General features: G+C 39.3%; 1 protein-coding gene across 2 annotated transcripts in view; it reads right to left on the reverse strand.

The window, feature by feature from the left end:
- The window catches only part of PLCH1 (phospholipase C eta 1), a 187,173-nt gene that overhangs the window by 137,885 nt on the left and 34,962 nt on the right, over positions 1-14,326 (reverse strand). The gene's annotated exons all lie outside the window — the stretch shown is intronic.

Here is a 14,326-nt window from a genome sequence, read left to right on the forward strand (position 1 = left end):
CAACAACAACCTGGTTAAAAAATGGGCACAAGACCTGAATAGACACTTTTCCATAGATGACATACAAATATTTGGCTACCAGGTACATGAAAAGATGCTTGCTACCACTAATCATCAGAGAAATGCAAATCCAAACCATAATGAGGCATCACTTCACACCTAATAGAATGGCCATCACCAAAGAGTCCAGCAATAACAAGTACTGGCAAGGATGCAGGAAAAGGGCAACTTTTGTGCACTGTTCGTGAATGTAAATTCTACAGCAACTATAGAAAACGGTATGGAAGTTCCACAAAAAATTCAAAATAGAATTACCATATGATCCGGCAATCCCACTTCTGGGAATATATACAAAGAAAATGAAAACGGGATCTCAAAGAGATATCTGCACTCCTATGTTCGTTGAAGCATTATTTGAAACAGCCAATACATGGAAACAAGCTAAGTGTCCATCAACAATAAAGATGTGGTATATATACATACACATATATACATACATATATACATATAATGTAATATTTATTATTCAGCCATGAAAAAGAAGCTAATCCTGCCTTTTATGACAACATGAATGAAACTTGAAGGCATTATGCTAAGTGATATAAATCAAAGACAAGTGATATCACTTATATGTGGAATCGTAAAAAAGCTGAACTCACAGAGACAGAATAGTGGTTGCCAGAGGCTGAGGAATGGGCGAAAACAGGGAGATGTTAGTAAAAGGGTATAAATTATAAATTACAAATTATAAATCAGTTCTAAGATGAAGAAGTTCTAAGGATCTAATATACAGCATGGTGATTATAGCTAACAATACTATATTAATATACCTGAAAGCTGTGAGGAGAGTACACCTGAAAAGTTCTCACCACAAAAAAATAAATGGTAAGTATTTGACATGATGGAGCTGATTTGAGGGTGGCCATCATTTCACAACATGTAAATGTACCAAATAAAACACACTATACACTTCAAACTTACGCAATGTTATATGTCAATTCTATCTCAATAAAGCTGTGGGGGGAAAGTCCTTCTTGGGTTTTATGACCTGCTACAGGGGAAGATCAGGAAGTCCTTCCTGTACATGCCATTTCTCAAATTCCTTTAGCTTAAAATATTCGACATGCCACGGTGCCATATTCTGAGGTAGCATGTCTTGAACCCCATCACAGACCATGAAGAACAGCAATCCCTAAGAGTTGGGAATCAAATGGAGTGAGTTGAATGGTTACTCCAGCTTACTGCCTGGGGAGATTTTCTAGACTTAGAAAGGGGTAACCCAGGAACAGCTTGACAGTCTCTCTGGGTTGAGAAGACAAAGTTGGGAGTCCCGGGAGACCAAGCTAGGTAGAGTTCACAGGACAGATTACAGGAGAGGAGAGAACTGCCTAGAGAGAGCCCTCTGGAGATTTCGAGAGGGTCCCCTTTCAGCCTTCAGCTGAGTACTGATTAGCACATGTAAAGAATTAGAAGAAACAAGAGTTAGAACTCAGTTTAACTTTACAATAATAATATTAATGGAGTCAGAATATACTACCTCAAAATATGACACCTTGGCATATTGAATATTTGAAATAGCAGATACAGGAAGAATTCTCTGTATTCCTCCTTTTCCTCTGAAATAGGTCACACATAATACCCTCTTGTGAGAGGTACCCTTCCTTAACCTCCTTATAAGGAGCATCCTTACCTGTGAAGACAGGGAGGCCAAGAGAAATCCAAACACAGAGCCAGTGTTCAGTTTCCCACAGTTTACTACCCTTCGCTCATACCCTTTTGTCCTAAAACTTTTTTTTTTTTATTACTCTTCACCAAACCTAGTATAAAAACATTCAGACTTAACTATTTCTTCAGGTCTTCAATTCCTTATGAAGGCTCTTGTGTCATATAAAACTTATATTAAATAAATTTGAATGCTTTTTCTTATCATTCTGCCTTTTGTCCATCCAACTCACAGAGCCCCAGCCAGAGAACCTAAAAGGGTGCTAGGAAACTGAAACTTTCCTCCCTTATATTATTTCGAAAATATTTATTAAATTATAATATGTGAAACTATACTTTTGAGAAAAAGGTAAGATACTCCCTATCATTTCCCATTATTTACTCCTTAAGGTTTATCAGTAAAGGACAAAATAATTTAGTAAAGAATATGCTTTAAAAAATAAAACTTGAGGGGCACCTGGGTGTCTCAGTCAGTTAAGCATCCAGCTCTTGATTTCGGCTCAGGTCATGATCTCACAGTTCATGAGATAGAGCCCTACATCCGGCTCTGTGCTGACAGTGCGAAATCTGCTTGGGATTCTCTCTTTCCCTTTCTCTCTCTGCCCCTCCCCTGCATGTGCTCTCTCTCTCAAAAATAAACAAACATTTAAAAATTTTAAATACAAATAAAAAAATAAAACTTGCTTTTTTTTATTTTTTCTTTAACTTTTATTCATTCTTTTGAGAGACAGAGGTGAGTAGGGAAGGGGCAGAGAGAGAGGGAGACAAAGAATCCAAAGCAAGGTCCAAGCTCTGAAATGACAGCACAGAGCCCAACATGGGGCTTAAACTCACAAACCGTGAGATCATGACCGGAGCTGAAGGCAGATGCTTAATTGACTGAGCCACCCAGATGCCCCTAAAACTTGATTTTAAAGAAGTTTGGGGGCACCTGGGTGGCTCAGTCAGTTAAACGTCTGACTTTGGCTCAGGTCATGATCTCATGGTTCATGAGTTCACACCCCGCATTGGGCTCTGTGCTGACAGCTCAGAGCCTGGAGCCTGCTTTGGATTCTGTATCTCCCTCTGTCTGTGCCCCTCCCCAGTTCATTCTCTCTCTCTTTCAAAAATAAACATTTTTTTTAAAATTATAAATAAATAAATAAATAAATAAATAAATAAATAAATAAATAAAACAAAGACGCTTGTTTCTGGGGCATCTGGGTGGCTCAGCAGTTAAGCATCTGACTTCATCTCAGGTCATGATCCTATGGTTCCTGAGTTCGAGCCCCACATTGGGCTCTCTGCTGTCAGTATGGGGTCTGCTTGGGATTCTCTGTTCCCCCCTCTCTGCCTCTGCCTCTCTCTCTCTCTCAAATAAATAAAACATTAAAAAAAATTTTTTAATAAAGCTTGTTTCTATTAAGTTAATCTCTATTTATCTTTGATGCATCTACTTCAGTCTGGCTTGCTCCAATGGTTGAATAATCCTACCTAGAAGTATGCCTTTCATAGTTGGAAAGAACTAGTCACACATTTAATTATGCTTTCTCTCTGGCTGCCTGCCAAAAGCAATCACAGTTCAATATTACAGCTTCTCCTTCAGAAGTAATTAAGAAGTTAATCTTACTTAGAACACATAATTACCCAGCAGACCACAGAATCAACTTATCTACTTGTCATGAGTTAAAGCTCAAAGAAGCAGTACCACACTGAACGGCAACATCCAAACTGTCTCTGTAGCTATCCCATCAGCACCATTTGGAAATGTGTGGAGCCCATCACCACCCACCATCACTGGAAACCAAGCCTCCCCAGCTTCTTTGAAGCATCAGGAAGCAATGGAACTGAAGCCCATGAAGGACACTGGGCACAAGCCACTGAAGTTCCTAGTCTGTCAGGATAACAAGGGATACATCTGAAGAACCAAGGAGCCCTCTGGAGCTCTAAACTGCAGAATATTCTGGGGCGTCTGGGTGGCTCAGTCAGTTGAGCGTCCAACTTCGGCTCAGGTCATGATCTCACGGTTCGTGGGTTCAAGCCCCGCGTCAGGCTCTGTACTGACAGCACAGAACCTGGAGCCTGCTTCGAATTCTGTGTCTCCCTCTCTCTCTGCTCCTCCCCCACTCATGCTCTGTCTCTCTCTTTCCTTCAAAACTAAATTTAAAAAAATTGTTTTAAACTGCAGAATATTCTTTTACTGCTCCTCAGCACCAGCCAGGGGTGAGGTGTTATTCACACCTAATCCCTTTCAAACATCAGTCAACCATTAGAGGAAAGACCCTTCTGCTTCATTTGACACTGGTATGCCAAGGGCCTACTATGTGACTTACTTAACATGGAAAGCATTTCTTCACTTCATTACCTATACCCATGGATGGGGGAGCCAGAAATCTTCTAGAATGTATGGATCCTTCAAGAAAGCAGCCACACCTGATCAAGGTGCTGCCCACTCTGTGTCATGGTCCTCAGGGCCTAATAGGCTGAACACAATCAAAAGTCAGAATTTTTTTTGTTAAGTTCATTTATTTATTTTGAGAGAGAGAGGGGACACATGCACATGCAGGAGAGGGAGAGAGAGAGGGAGAGAGAATCCCAAGCAGGCACTGCACTGTCAGCATAGAGCCTGATGTGGGGCTTGAACTCATGAACTGCGAGATCATGACCTGAGCCCAAACCAAGAGTCAGATGCTTAACCGACTGATCCACCCAGGCGTCCCAAAAGTCAGACTTTTCTTAAAAGTGCAGACCTGTGGCCATCTGAACACACCATTTTTGGGTAAACTATTGTTCTTTTCAGAAGTCAACAGCCACTTTTAGCGACCTATTGTCTCTCCAAGCTGCCTCTTGGAACAAATTCTGAAATTCTCAAGAATGTTGCAGAAACTAAAGGCATCTGAAATTGACACTGCAGCAGAAAACTCCAAGGCTATTCCCAGCCAGTGATAGCAGGCCTCATACTATAAGGCTTTTTCAATAGTTGAGCCCCTAGAAACCTGCCATGTACAGAACACTATACTAAAGAATGTAGAGATTTATGAAGGAAAATATACTGTTTCTGTCCCCAAGAAACATATATTCTCTCCTAATATCAGAGGTACTCTTAACTACAGCTGCACCTGAACTTTAGCTAAATTATTTCAACTACTGCAGGAGTCTAGTGGTGAGGCTGGGTGGCTAAAATAATTCTTCTACTTATTTTCCCATATTAGTCTCATGAGTTTTGTCTCATTGTGCATTTGGATTTTACATTATTTAAAGAAAATCAACATGCTCCTTTTTTAAAAAAATCACTTCTTGGAAAACAAATTGACAATTCTCTTTTTCCTATGTTACCTTAGAATGAGTGGCTCCCCTAGGGTGACTTCACAGGTAATTCAATTTCATATGAAATTTACCAAATAACACAGGTCTGATGTGCTCTGCAGAACATTCCATATAGGCCAAATCCCTATCTGCCTGCAGTTTTCAAACATAATGCCACATGAACAATTGGTATGTTGAAGAACAGGGGAGGATGGTCCCCTCAGTGAATCAGCAGAATTTATAGAGAAAGCCTACCAGCTGACCCAAATTGGAGCTGTCATCCTCCATATCCCAGCTGGGGGGCCTATCACCTGTGTAGTTCAATAAAGACCTTAAAAGTACTGTTTAGATAAGCTTAAGATATAGACATTCACCAGAATTAAAGGAACTAATGCCATAATCTAAAACCTTTTATGATAATCCTGAGACTCGGCAAAGTAGGAGGCAAGAAAGAAAAGAGAATGCATTGCAACCAAATATCTCCACCCCAGTGAGAACTCTGAACTATTCATTGCTTTTTTAAATTTTTTATATGTTTATTTATTTTTGAAAAAAGGGCGGGGGGCAGAGAGAGGGGACAGAGGATCCGAAGCAGGCTCTGCTGTCAGCCCAATGTGGAGCTTAAACTCACAAACCGTGAGATCATGACCTGGGCTGAAATCGGACACTTAACCAACCGAGCCACCCAGGCGCCCCTCATTGATCATCTATGTTATATATTTCTTTCTCCCTTTTTTTGTAACTAAAAGGGATAGTAAATCTTTCATTCCAACTGCAAAACTCGAAACATTTTATCAATAAACAATTATTGAGCATGGACTCCGTGTAGGACATTGTCCCTGTTCTGCAAATTTCTTAGAGCAAAATACCTGAACAGCTAAATTCTACAAAGATTTTCTAAGTATATACCTTGTGTTTTGGCATCCTTTTAAAATCCAACTGCTCCAAACAAAAAGACGAAAGAGAAAGCTACAAGTTTGTGTGTACTAAACATAGCTGCAAAAACACCTCTTTCATAACATGTGATTTAATCAATTTAGGCAAGTGCCTTTGGTCAGATTTGGGTAACTAAGAATACGCATAGAAAAGTAAATCTTGACCCAGTTCTATCATTAACCAACTGCTGAAACCTTTGTTCCCTTATTCTCTCTCTTGTTCTGCCCCTCTTCCTTACTTTCCATAAACCAGCCAAAGTATTCAACCTCCTGATTATTACAGTTAAAGAGACTGCTACTCCAGATATTAACTATCTATAAGAGTAACTCCCAGCAAAATTCTCCCTGTCTCAAAGGTAAGGAGATATGTGCCCATCCTTTTTGTATCTTCTGTCACTAAGCTACACATGCCTCAAGCAGGGACAATGGGCTTATTTACCTGATCATTTTTGGAACCAGGTACAGTGCATGATGCGTAACAGCTACCAAGCATCAATAAATGTTAGCTCAATAAACTTCCCCTCAATCATCTAGCTTTATACCTCTACATGTTAAATGTTGAATTTGTATTGATTGGCTGAGAGAAACTCTTATTTTGCCAATCATTAGAGAAAAAGAGTTACCATCAAATTTGCACTGCCATTGTTCAGGCTGTTATATCTTCAAGCTAGCAAAAGCCAGTCTATGTAATAAGCAGAAACAAAAATTAATGAAGACAGTGCACTTACAATATGAAAGCATTTCTTAGTCAACTGTCCATTACTCTGCCCTTTACTCCCTGCAATAATCATTTGTTTAATATTTGCCAACCATAATGAGTTGAATAGTGATGTGCTATAATGATGACTGTTTGGTGACTGTTCCAATTATAATGATGAGAAGGGGCATTTACTTATGTTTAGAAAAGAACCTGGCAAAGGCAGCACAGTAGAGGGGATTCAGCTGGGACTGAACTCAGGCTGCCTGATTATCGTGGCCATTTAGCTATTCAAAGAGTGCAAAGGAACCTACAGTGTTCATCCACTTTAGTGGAGAGGCATCTCTCCTCCTGAAACTGCCTTCCAGCTGCATAATTTTTGAACTACAGAGCTCTAAAAAGAGATTTCAACCCCTCAGTAAAGATTCCCTGAACATCTGCTACATCTCAGACACTACTAAACACAAATGAATAAGACCTCAGACACTCACAGTCTAGTCCAAAGGTTGGCAAACTTTGTAAAGAGCCAGATGGTAAACATTTTAGGTTCTGCAGGCCATACAGTCTCTGTGGCATTCAACCAACTTTGCATGTAGTGCAAAAGCAGCCTTATAATATACATAAACTATTGAGCATGGCTGTGTTCCAATAAAGCTTTATTTACAAAAGTAGGCATTTGTCCAGGTCTGGCCCACAGGGTATAGTTTGCCAATTACTGGTCTAATCTACATGTCAGGTACACTTTTTTAAAAAAGCAAAACAGTGAGATCTGTATTCATGAAGTTGTCCTTCTTGTATCTGTATAATATTTCAGAATTCATGAAGCTATTTCATGTCTGATGCCTCAAAATTTAATCTTCATACCAATACACAGCCAGGGCTGGAACTAGGATTTAAGCTTCTGCCTAATAGGCAGCAATTACTATGTGTTCACCAAAATTCATTTCCTCTTCCTCCAGGGCACACCAGACTACACTTCCCAGGATCCTTTGTGGTTAGGTCTGGCCATGTGCTTAGGCTCTAGCCAATAGAATTTAGGCACTGCCCATTAAAAACTTCCTCATAAAAATCTGCACAGGACTGTCTATTTTGTTTTCCCCTTTCGTTTGCCTGGAGAGGAGACACACCTCAGGTAACCTTGTGAGTCATATGTTGACAACAGCAGAACCACAAAATAGAAGGAGCCTGAGCCCCTGAATCACCACCTGGAAGAGAGCCACTCATCCAGGAACACCTGTGAAAGCAGCAAGAAATGTGTCTTAAGCCCCAGAAATACACAGATTTAATAATGTTACAATAGCTAGTACTGCCTTAACTAATACAGCTGAGGCATAGAAGATGAGTTTACCGTGCTAATGAGGCAGAAGAGATCATATTTCTGACAAAGGAAATATCAAGAAAAACAAAGGATGCCTTCAAGAAAGAACAAATTGTTGTAAATGGTTTGATAGTAAACTAGCAAGGCTGTGGAAGGAGAGGCAGAAAAGATAAACAGTGGGAAAGGAAGACCTGAAGGAAAAGGACTGGGAAAGAACAAAAGACAGCAATTAGACACTGAACCAGAGGAAGAGGCTGGAAGCAGTGAGACCACCTCTAGGGTCTCAGAATAGCACTGGCCTAACCAGAGCACAGCTGGGAGCCAGCAAAAGAGTGGTTTGGTTTTTTTCTATGTAGCCAGATTTTTACCCAGATTTGATTTTTATCTTTTATTAATGTAATATAAGTTAATTATAAATGCACAAAGAAGTATGAAGAAAATCATACAGAATACTATAGTCAAAGATAAGTGGTACTACTAGTCCAAGGCATAAACTTTTGAGCTTACTTTACCTTTTTTATGCACATACACTTAGGCGTTAAGGAAAAAACTATCTACTGGGGCACCTGGGTAGCTCAGTTGTTTGGGTGTCCAACTCTCGATTTCAGCTCAGGTCATGATGCCAGCGTTGTGGGATCAAGCCCTGCACAGGGCTCTGCACTGACAGTATGAGTCTGTTTGGGATTGTCTCTCTCTCTCCCTCCCTTCCCCCCTGCCCCTCTCCCCTGCTCATGTACTCTCTCTCCTAAAAAATAAAAAAATAAAAATAAATTAAAAATAAAACCTATCTACTAGTGTACATTTAGGTTGTTCACCTTTTTTCGCTATTACAAAAAAAAAAAAAAAACTTCAATAAACATTCCTATCACCCGATCATTGTCCAAATGTGCAAGTACTTTTAAAGGAGGAGCTTCTGAAAGTAAAACTACCAAGCCAAAGTGTTTGTTTACTGTCAAACTGCCATCCAGAAACACTAATTCAAATTCCTACTGGATAAAAAAGTGCCCATTTTCACATACCTTTGCTGATACTACATATCTGGGGTTTTTTGTTTGTTTTTTAATCCTTTGCCTGTCAGGTAAGGTAAAAACAAACCGTATCTCATTTTTTTAATTTTTGAAACACAGATAAACAAGCCCTCTTCTTGTATTTTTTAAAACATCCTCTCCAGGAGTGTCTAGGTGGCTCAGTCAGTTGAGCGTCATGGCTCAGGTCATGATCTCGCAGCTCATGGGCTCGAGCCCCGCGTTGGGCTCTGTGCTGACAGCTCAGAGCCTGGAGCCTGTTTCAGATTCTGTGTCTCCCTCTCTCTCTGCCCCAACCCACTCGCATTCTGTCTCTGTCTCTCTCAAAAATAAATAAACATTAAAAAAAAAACCCTCCAGCCTGTGGGAAATCCTAAACACATAACACTTAGAAGTTATCTTTGGTAAAGGGACAGTTTGCTTAATTTATGCAATTGTCTAAGTGATTAGAAGCCGAGCGACTTTTTGATTTGAAAAACAGCATGAAAGAAGTTAAAACAAATGATTAAATATTAGTTCTTCTTAGGAGATATGAAGTATTGTGGGTAAGCTGTGATTATCAGAATTGAGTGGGTAATGTGTTTCCACATTTACGTACTCTAAATAATCTGTCTTGCTAATTAAAATCAACTAAGGATTTATTTAACTTATTGTTTCCTGATGTTTTTATTTTGCATCTTTGTCATACATTTGACTTTGGTTTTGAGTATGTAGTAACTAGGCAAAAAGAGTAAGTATACAGGAATCAGAGGAAAAGACAAAAAGAAAACTGATATAAGTTGTCAATCCAGAGAGAAAGGGGTGTGTGTGTGTGTGTGTGTGTGTGTGTGTGTGTGTGTATCACAGATACTAAAATGAGCAGGTATGTGTGATTAAGGGAAAGATATAACATTTAATTAAGGCTTATGTACCAACCACTGGGCAAGACTTGTCACACTCCTCATCTCGTTAATCTTCGCAGTTCTTTGAAAGGCAAAGAATCAGTATTTTTTAAAAGAGGAAAAGGAGTGCCAGAAAAATTGACCCAGGTGATTACCTAAAATATTAAGCTGTCATTAGAACTTTTTTTTTAATGTTTATTTATTTTTGAGAGAGACAGAGACAGAATGCAAGTGAGTTAGGGGCTGAGAGAGAGGGAGACACAGAATCTGAAGCAGGCTCCAGGCTCCGAGCTGTCAGCACAGAGCCCGACGTGGGGCTCGAACTCACAAGCTGCAAGATCATGACCTGGGCCAAAGTCAGATGCTCAACCGACTGAGCCACCCAGGCGCCCCTGTCATTAGAACTTTTAGTTGTCTGCTGCTATTTTACTCCAGATTCCATATTGTGCCCCCCACTGTACCAGAGCAGTGAATAAACCCTGGTTAGAACTTCTGGGGCTCACCCTGATACCAGCATCCCTCTTTTGTCACTGGGGACACAAGGAAACAAAGAAATGATAAAGTAAAAAACAGAACAGGTTGTGTGTGAGAATGGGGGAAGATTATAGCACTATGAATAAAAAACAAGAAAATAAATTAAGTGCTGAGTAAATGAGAAATTAAAGAAATTGAACAAAGAAGTGTCAACTTAAAATTGCATCCAAAAGACAATAATAAATGATTACAGGATAAAGAAGTAGAACAGGGGCGCCTGGGTGGCTCAGTTGGTTAAGTGTCAGACTCTCAATTTTAGCTCAGGTCATGATCTCAAGGTCGAGGGACTGAGCCCTGCGTCAGGCTCCGTGCTGAGCATGGAACCTGCTTGAGATTCTCTCCCCTTCTGCCCCTCCCCCACTCATGTATGCACACTCTTTCTCTAAAACAAAACAAAATAAAGTAGCACAATAAAGCAATGGAACGGAATAAAAACACATATTAGTCAAAAGAAGAAATTAAAAAATAGAAAAAGTAAAGCAATAACTAGAAGCCACAGAATTATAAAACCGGGTGGTTCAACCAAGAAAAGTTATATCCAGCCCCTTAAACTTGACCTGTTCCTATGGAAAGGACCCATTTTCCATTCTGTTGCTACTCATTATCATATGCCACTTTCTCCACCACCCTGTTTAAATGCAGTGACCAAAACTGAACTCTGTCTTCAAGTAAGGGTGATATCCACCCACTGAATAGAAACAGAATGTTAGCCAGGTCCCGCAGCATTATTTCCACTGATCATTGACAACTTTAGAATTCATCGGTTTGTCGTTCTCTATGATCTTCAGGGCTTTTGCCAGACCTGCCAATATTTGTGATTTGTGTTGCTTTGGATTTGTTCTTATTTTTGTTTATGTTTACTTATATTTGAGAAAGAGAGCGCAAGCGGGGGAGGGGCAGAGAGAGAGGGAGACACAGAATCTGAAGCAGGCTCCCCAACTTTGGGTTTGTTCTTAATGATACTCTTCTGAATTTGACCAAGAAAAATCGTGGAAGGCATCCTAGAAAGATCCCCTAGCCCAACATAAATGGCAGACAACTGCTCCAGCATCTTAACAACTAATATACATCAGAGCCAAAGTAATACCAACCATGGATCCTTATCTTCATGGACTCACATGTAGCTTTATAAATAAATATATTCTAAATTTTACTTCTGTGAAAAGAGAAAGGAAATAAGAAAACTACGGCAAGGAAGGTTAGAAACTAAAAGGAGGACTTTGTGGAAGACTGATCACAACCAGTATAAGACTGAGTGCCCAGGGAGCACCTGTGTGACTCAGTTGGTTAAGTGTCTGACTTCAGCTCAGGTCATGATCTCATGGTTTGTAGTTTTGAGCTCCTCATCAGGCTCTGTGCTGACAGCTCAGAGCCTGGAGCCTGCTTCAGATTCTGTGTCTCCCTTCCTCTTTGCCCCTCCCTCGCTCATGCTCTGTCTCTCTCTCTCTCTCTCTCTCAAAAAAAAAATAAACATTTAAAAATATCTTTTAAACAAAAAACCTCAACACCAATAGACTGCTCACAGTATAAGAGGCATTTAGTGACTAAGTCCAGGCTGAAGTCCTATCTTGTGTTCATATGGGGGATCAACAGGTAGCAATAGGAAGGTAGGTTATGAAATGGCCCACACAATTTGTTTTTCATTGTCCTTGTTGCTCACATAAAAATGTAATTCCCTATGAGACCTGAAGTATGGTGTGGCTCCTCTGTATGTGTGTCCACACAAGTATGCACACTCCTGGAAGAATGTAAGTCCAGATGTGAAAAAGAATCAACTGTGGTTACAACTGAGGAGTGAGAAAGGCAAGGGGAAATTTTACTTAGAACTCAATATAAATCAATATTGCTTGGTTTCTTAAAAACAGTCAGCAGGTATAATTTTGGACATTCAAAATAAAGAATAAAGAAACAAGCAAATCATGACGAATGAATTTACACACGAGAGAAAAAATGTGCAAAGAGAAACTATAAAAGAGAGTAACACAACTGTCCTTTAAAGGGGTCTTATTTTGTCCCTTCTCTTCTGATTTCCTATCTGCATTTGGGAGAAGGGGGGGGCCTCAGACCCCTGGCTGTATATGTCAAGTTTTCTTTTCACATGTTACCTGGAAAACCAGACAGTACTGACATTGATTTTAAAAAGCAAGAAGCAACAAGTCGCTGAATTAGATGAAAACCTTATATTACACACATCTACAACCATGACTTACTCTTTAAACAGATCAATAGAAACAATCATTTACCTTTCTTCAAAGAGATGGCTGAAGTAACTCTAGCTCACTCATGATAGCTTCTGTGTTGTTGACAAGTAATTAGAGATAGTAATGGATTGTTTGTCAAAACCTCAATGACTAGGGTTCATGGTCTTAATACACCTGAACCAATTTCTCAAGTAGATTGCAGGACCCTTTATCAATCCTTCACAGGATTTTTTTCCCCAAAATACCACTTTTTTTTCCTTAAAATACCAGTCTTTTTCCCTAAAATACCACTTTTATATCACCTGTCAAATCCAAAGCTTATCATCTTCTTTCCTTCTTCATTAGATCCAACCCAAACTCCTCAGGGGGATATTAAAAGCCTTGCTTAGGGGCACCTGGGTGGCTAGTCTGACTCGATTTCAGCTCAGGTCATGATCACACAGTTGATGAGATCAAACCTCGTGTTGGGCTCTGTGCAGACAGGATGGAGCCTACTTGGGATTCTCTCTCTCCCTCTCTCTCTGTGCTCCTCCCTCACAAGGACTCTCTCTCAATAAACAAATAAGTAAACATGAGGTAAAAAAACTTAAAAATAAATTAAAAACCTTTGCATGATCTGGCTCTGCCCTAAGCATTCTTACCCCACTGCTTTCCTACACCAAACCCTGTTTATCTGCCTCACAAGTCTTTTGTCTGTTAATCAATAAGTACTCACTTGCAAGTCTATTTACTCAAGGGAACAGCATATGCAGAAAGCAGAAGTTAAATTAAGATGTCCTTATAGAAATGGTAATGCTTTCTGTTTTTCTTTTAAACAGAGAAGACAAGCAATTGTTTCTTGCCTATTTATATTACCAACTCCAAGTAAGTAACAGTATGGCTAAGAAAGAGAACATGACTGACTGCAAGTCCAGGCTCCAAAGTCTGCTCACAGGATCAAATGTCAGCTCTACTAATTACAAAATTACAGTATGATCTAGGGCAAGTTATTTTTCTCTCTGTACCTGAGATTCATCATCCCAAAAGTTGAGATAACAACTATGGTCATCTCATTGAGTTCTGATGAACATTGCTAGTTGTCAAAATTACTTTTAGGTACTCAGTTTTTTCTAATGAATTTGATGCCATCATCTGGTATAGAAATCTCCAGAATCCAACCTTTTCTTCAGATACCATGTTCTGAACCAGTACCCTTAATTAAAATTAAGCAATTAAAAATTAAATTAGGTGATTACTTGCTCTGGTGAACATTTATATAGTCATAATAACATAATTTTATGCAGTCATAGTATGTAAACTTTGCTTATTGATATTAAACTTTTAAAATCAACCTATGATTGAAACATGGAAGGAGTAATGATGAGAAGTTAGAGAGACAAGTGAGAGAAAGGATGGGTAAAGGGAGTACTATGGTCACAGGTAGAGTATTTCTATTTGGCAGAGTAGGAAAAAAAGTTAAGCGAATTGTTAAAGTTACAAAGATAGCCAACCAATAAAGTAACTGAAAGAGATGTGGGGATGCTACTGGTGGGCTAATACCTCATCTACCATAGAAGAAAATCAATAGAGAATATCAAAAATTGAAAAATCAATAGGTAGTAGAGTAAGTACATCATATAGAGATATGAAAGGAACACTAAAACCCTACAAAAAGGATAGTAAGAGTTAAAAGTAATTTATTTAGGAAAGAAGTGAAGAGGGCTAAGAGATAAAATCATACTTCTTGTA

The sequence above is a fragment of the Lynx rufus genome, unplaced genomic scaffold, assembly GCF_022079265.1.
Source record: "Lynx rufus isolate CCGP_SWC_20201006 ecotype Redwood Valley unplaced genomic scaffold, mLynRuf1.p SCAF_5, whole genome shotgun sequence".
NCBI classification, from domain to species: Eukaryota; Metazoa; Chordata; class Mammalia; order Carnivora; family Felidae; genus Lynx; species Lynx rufus.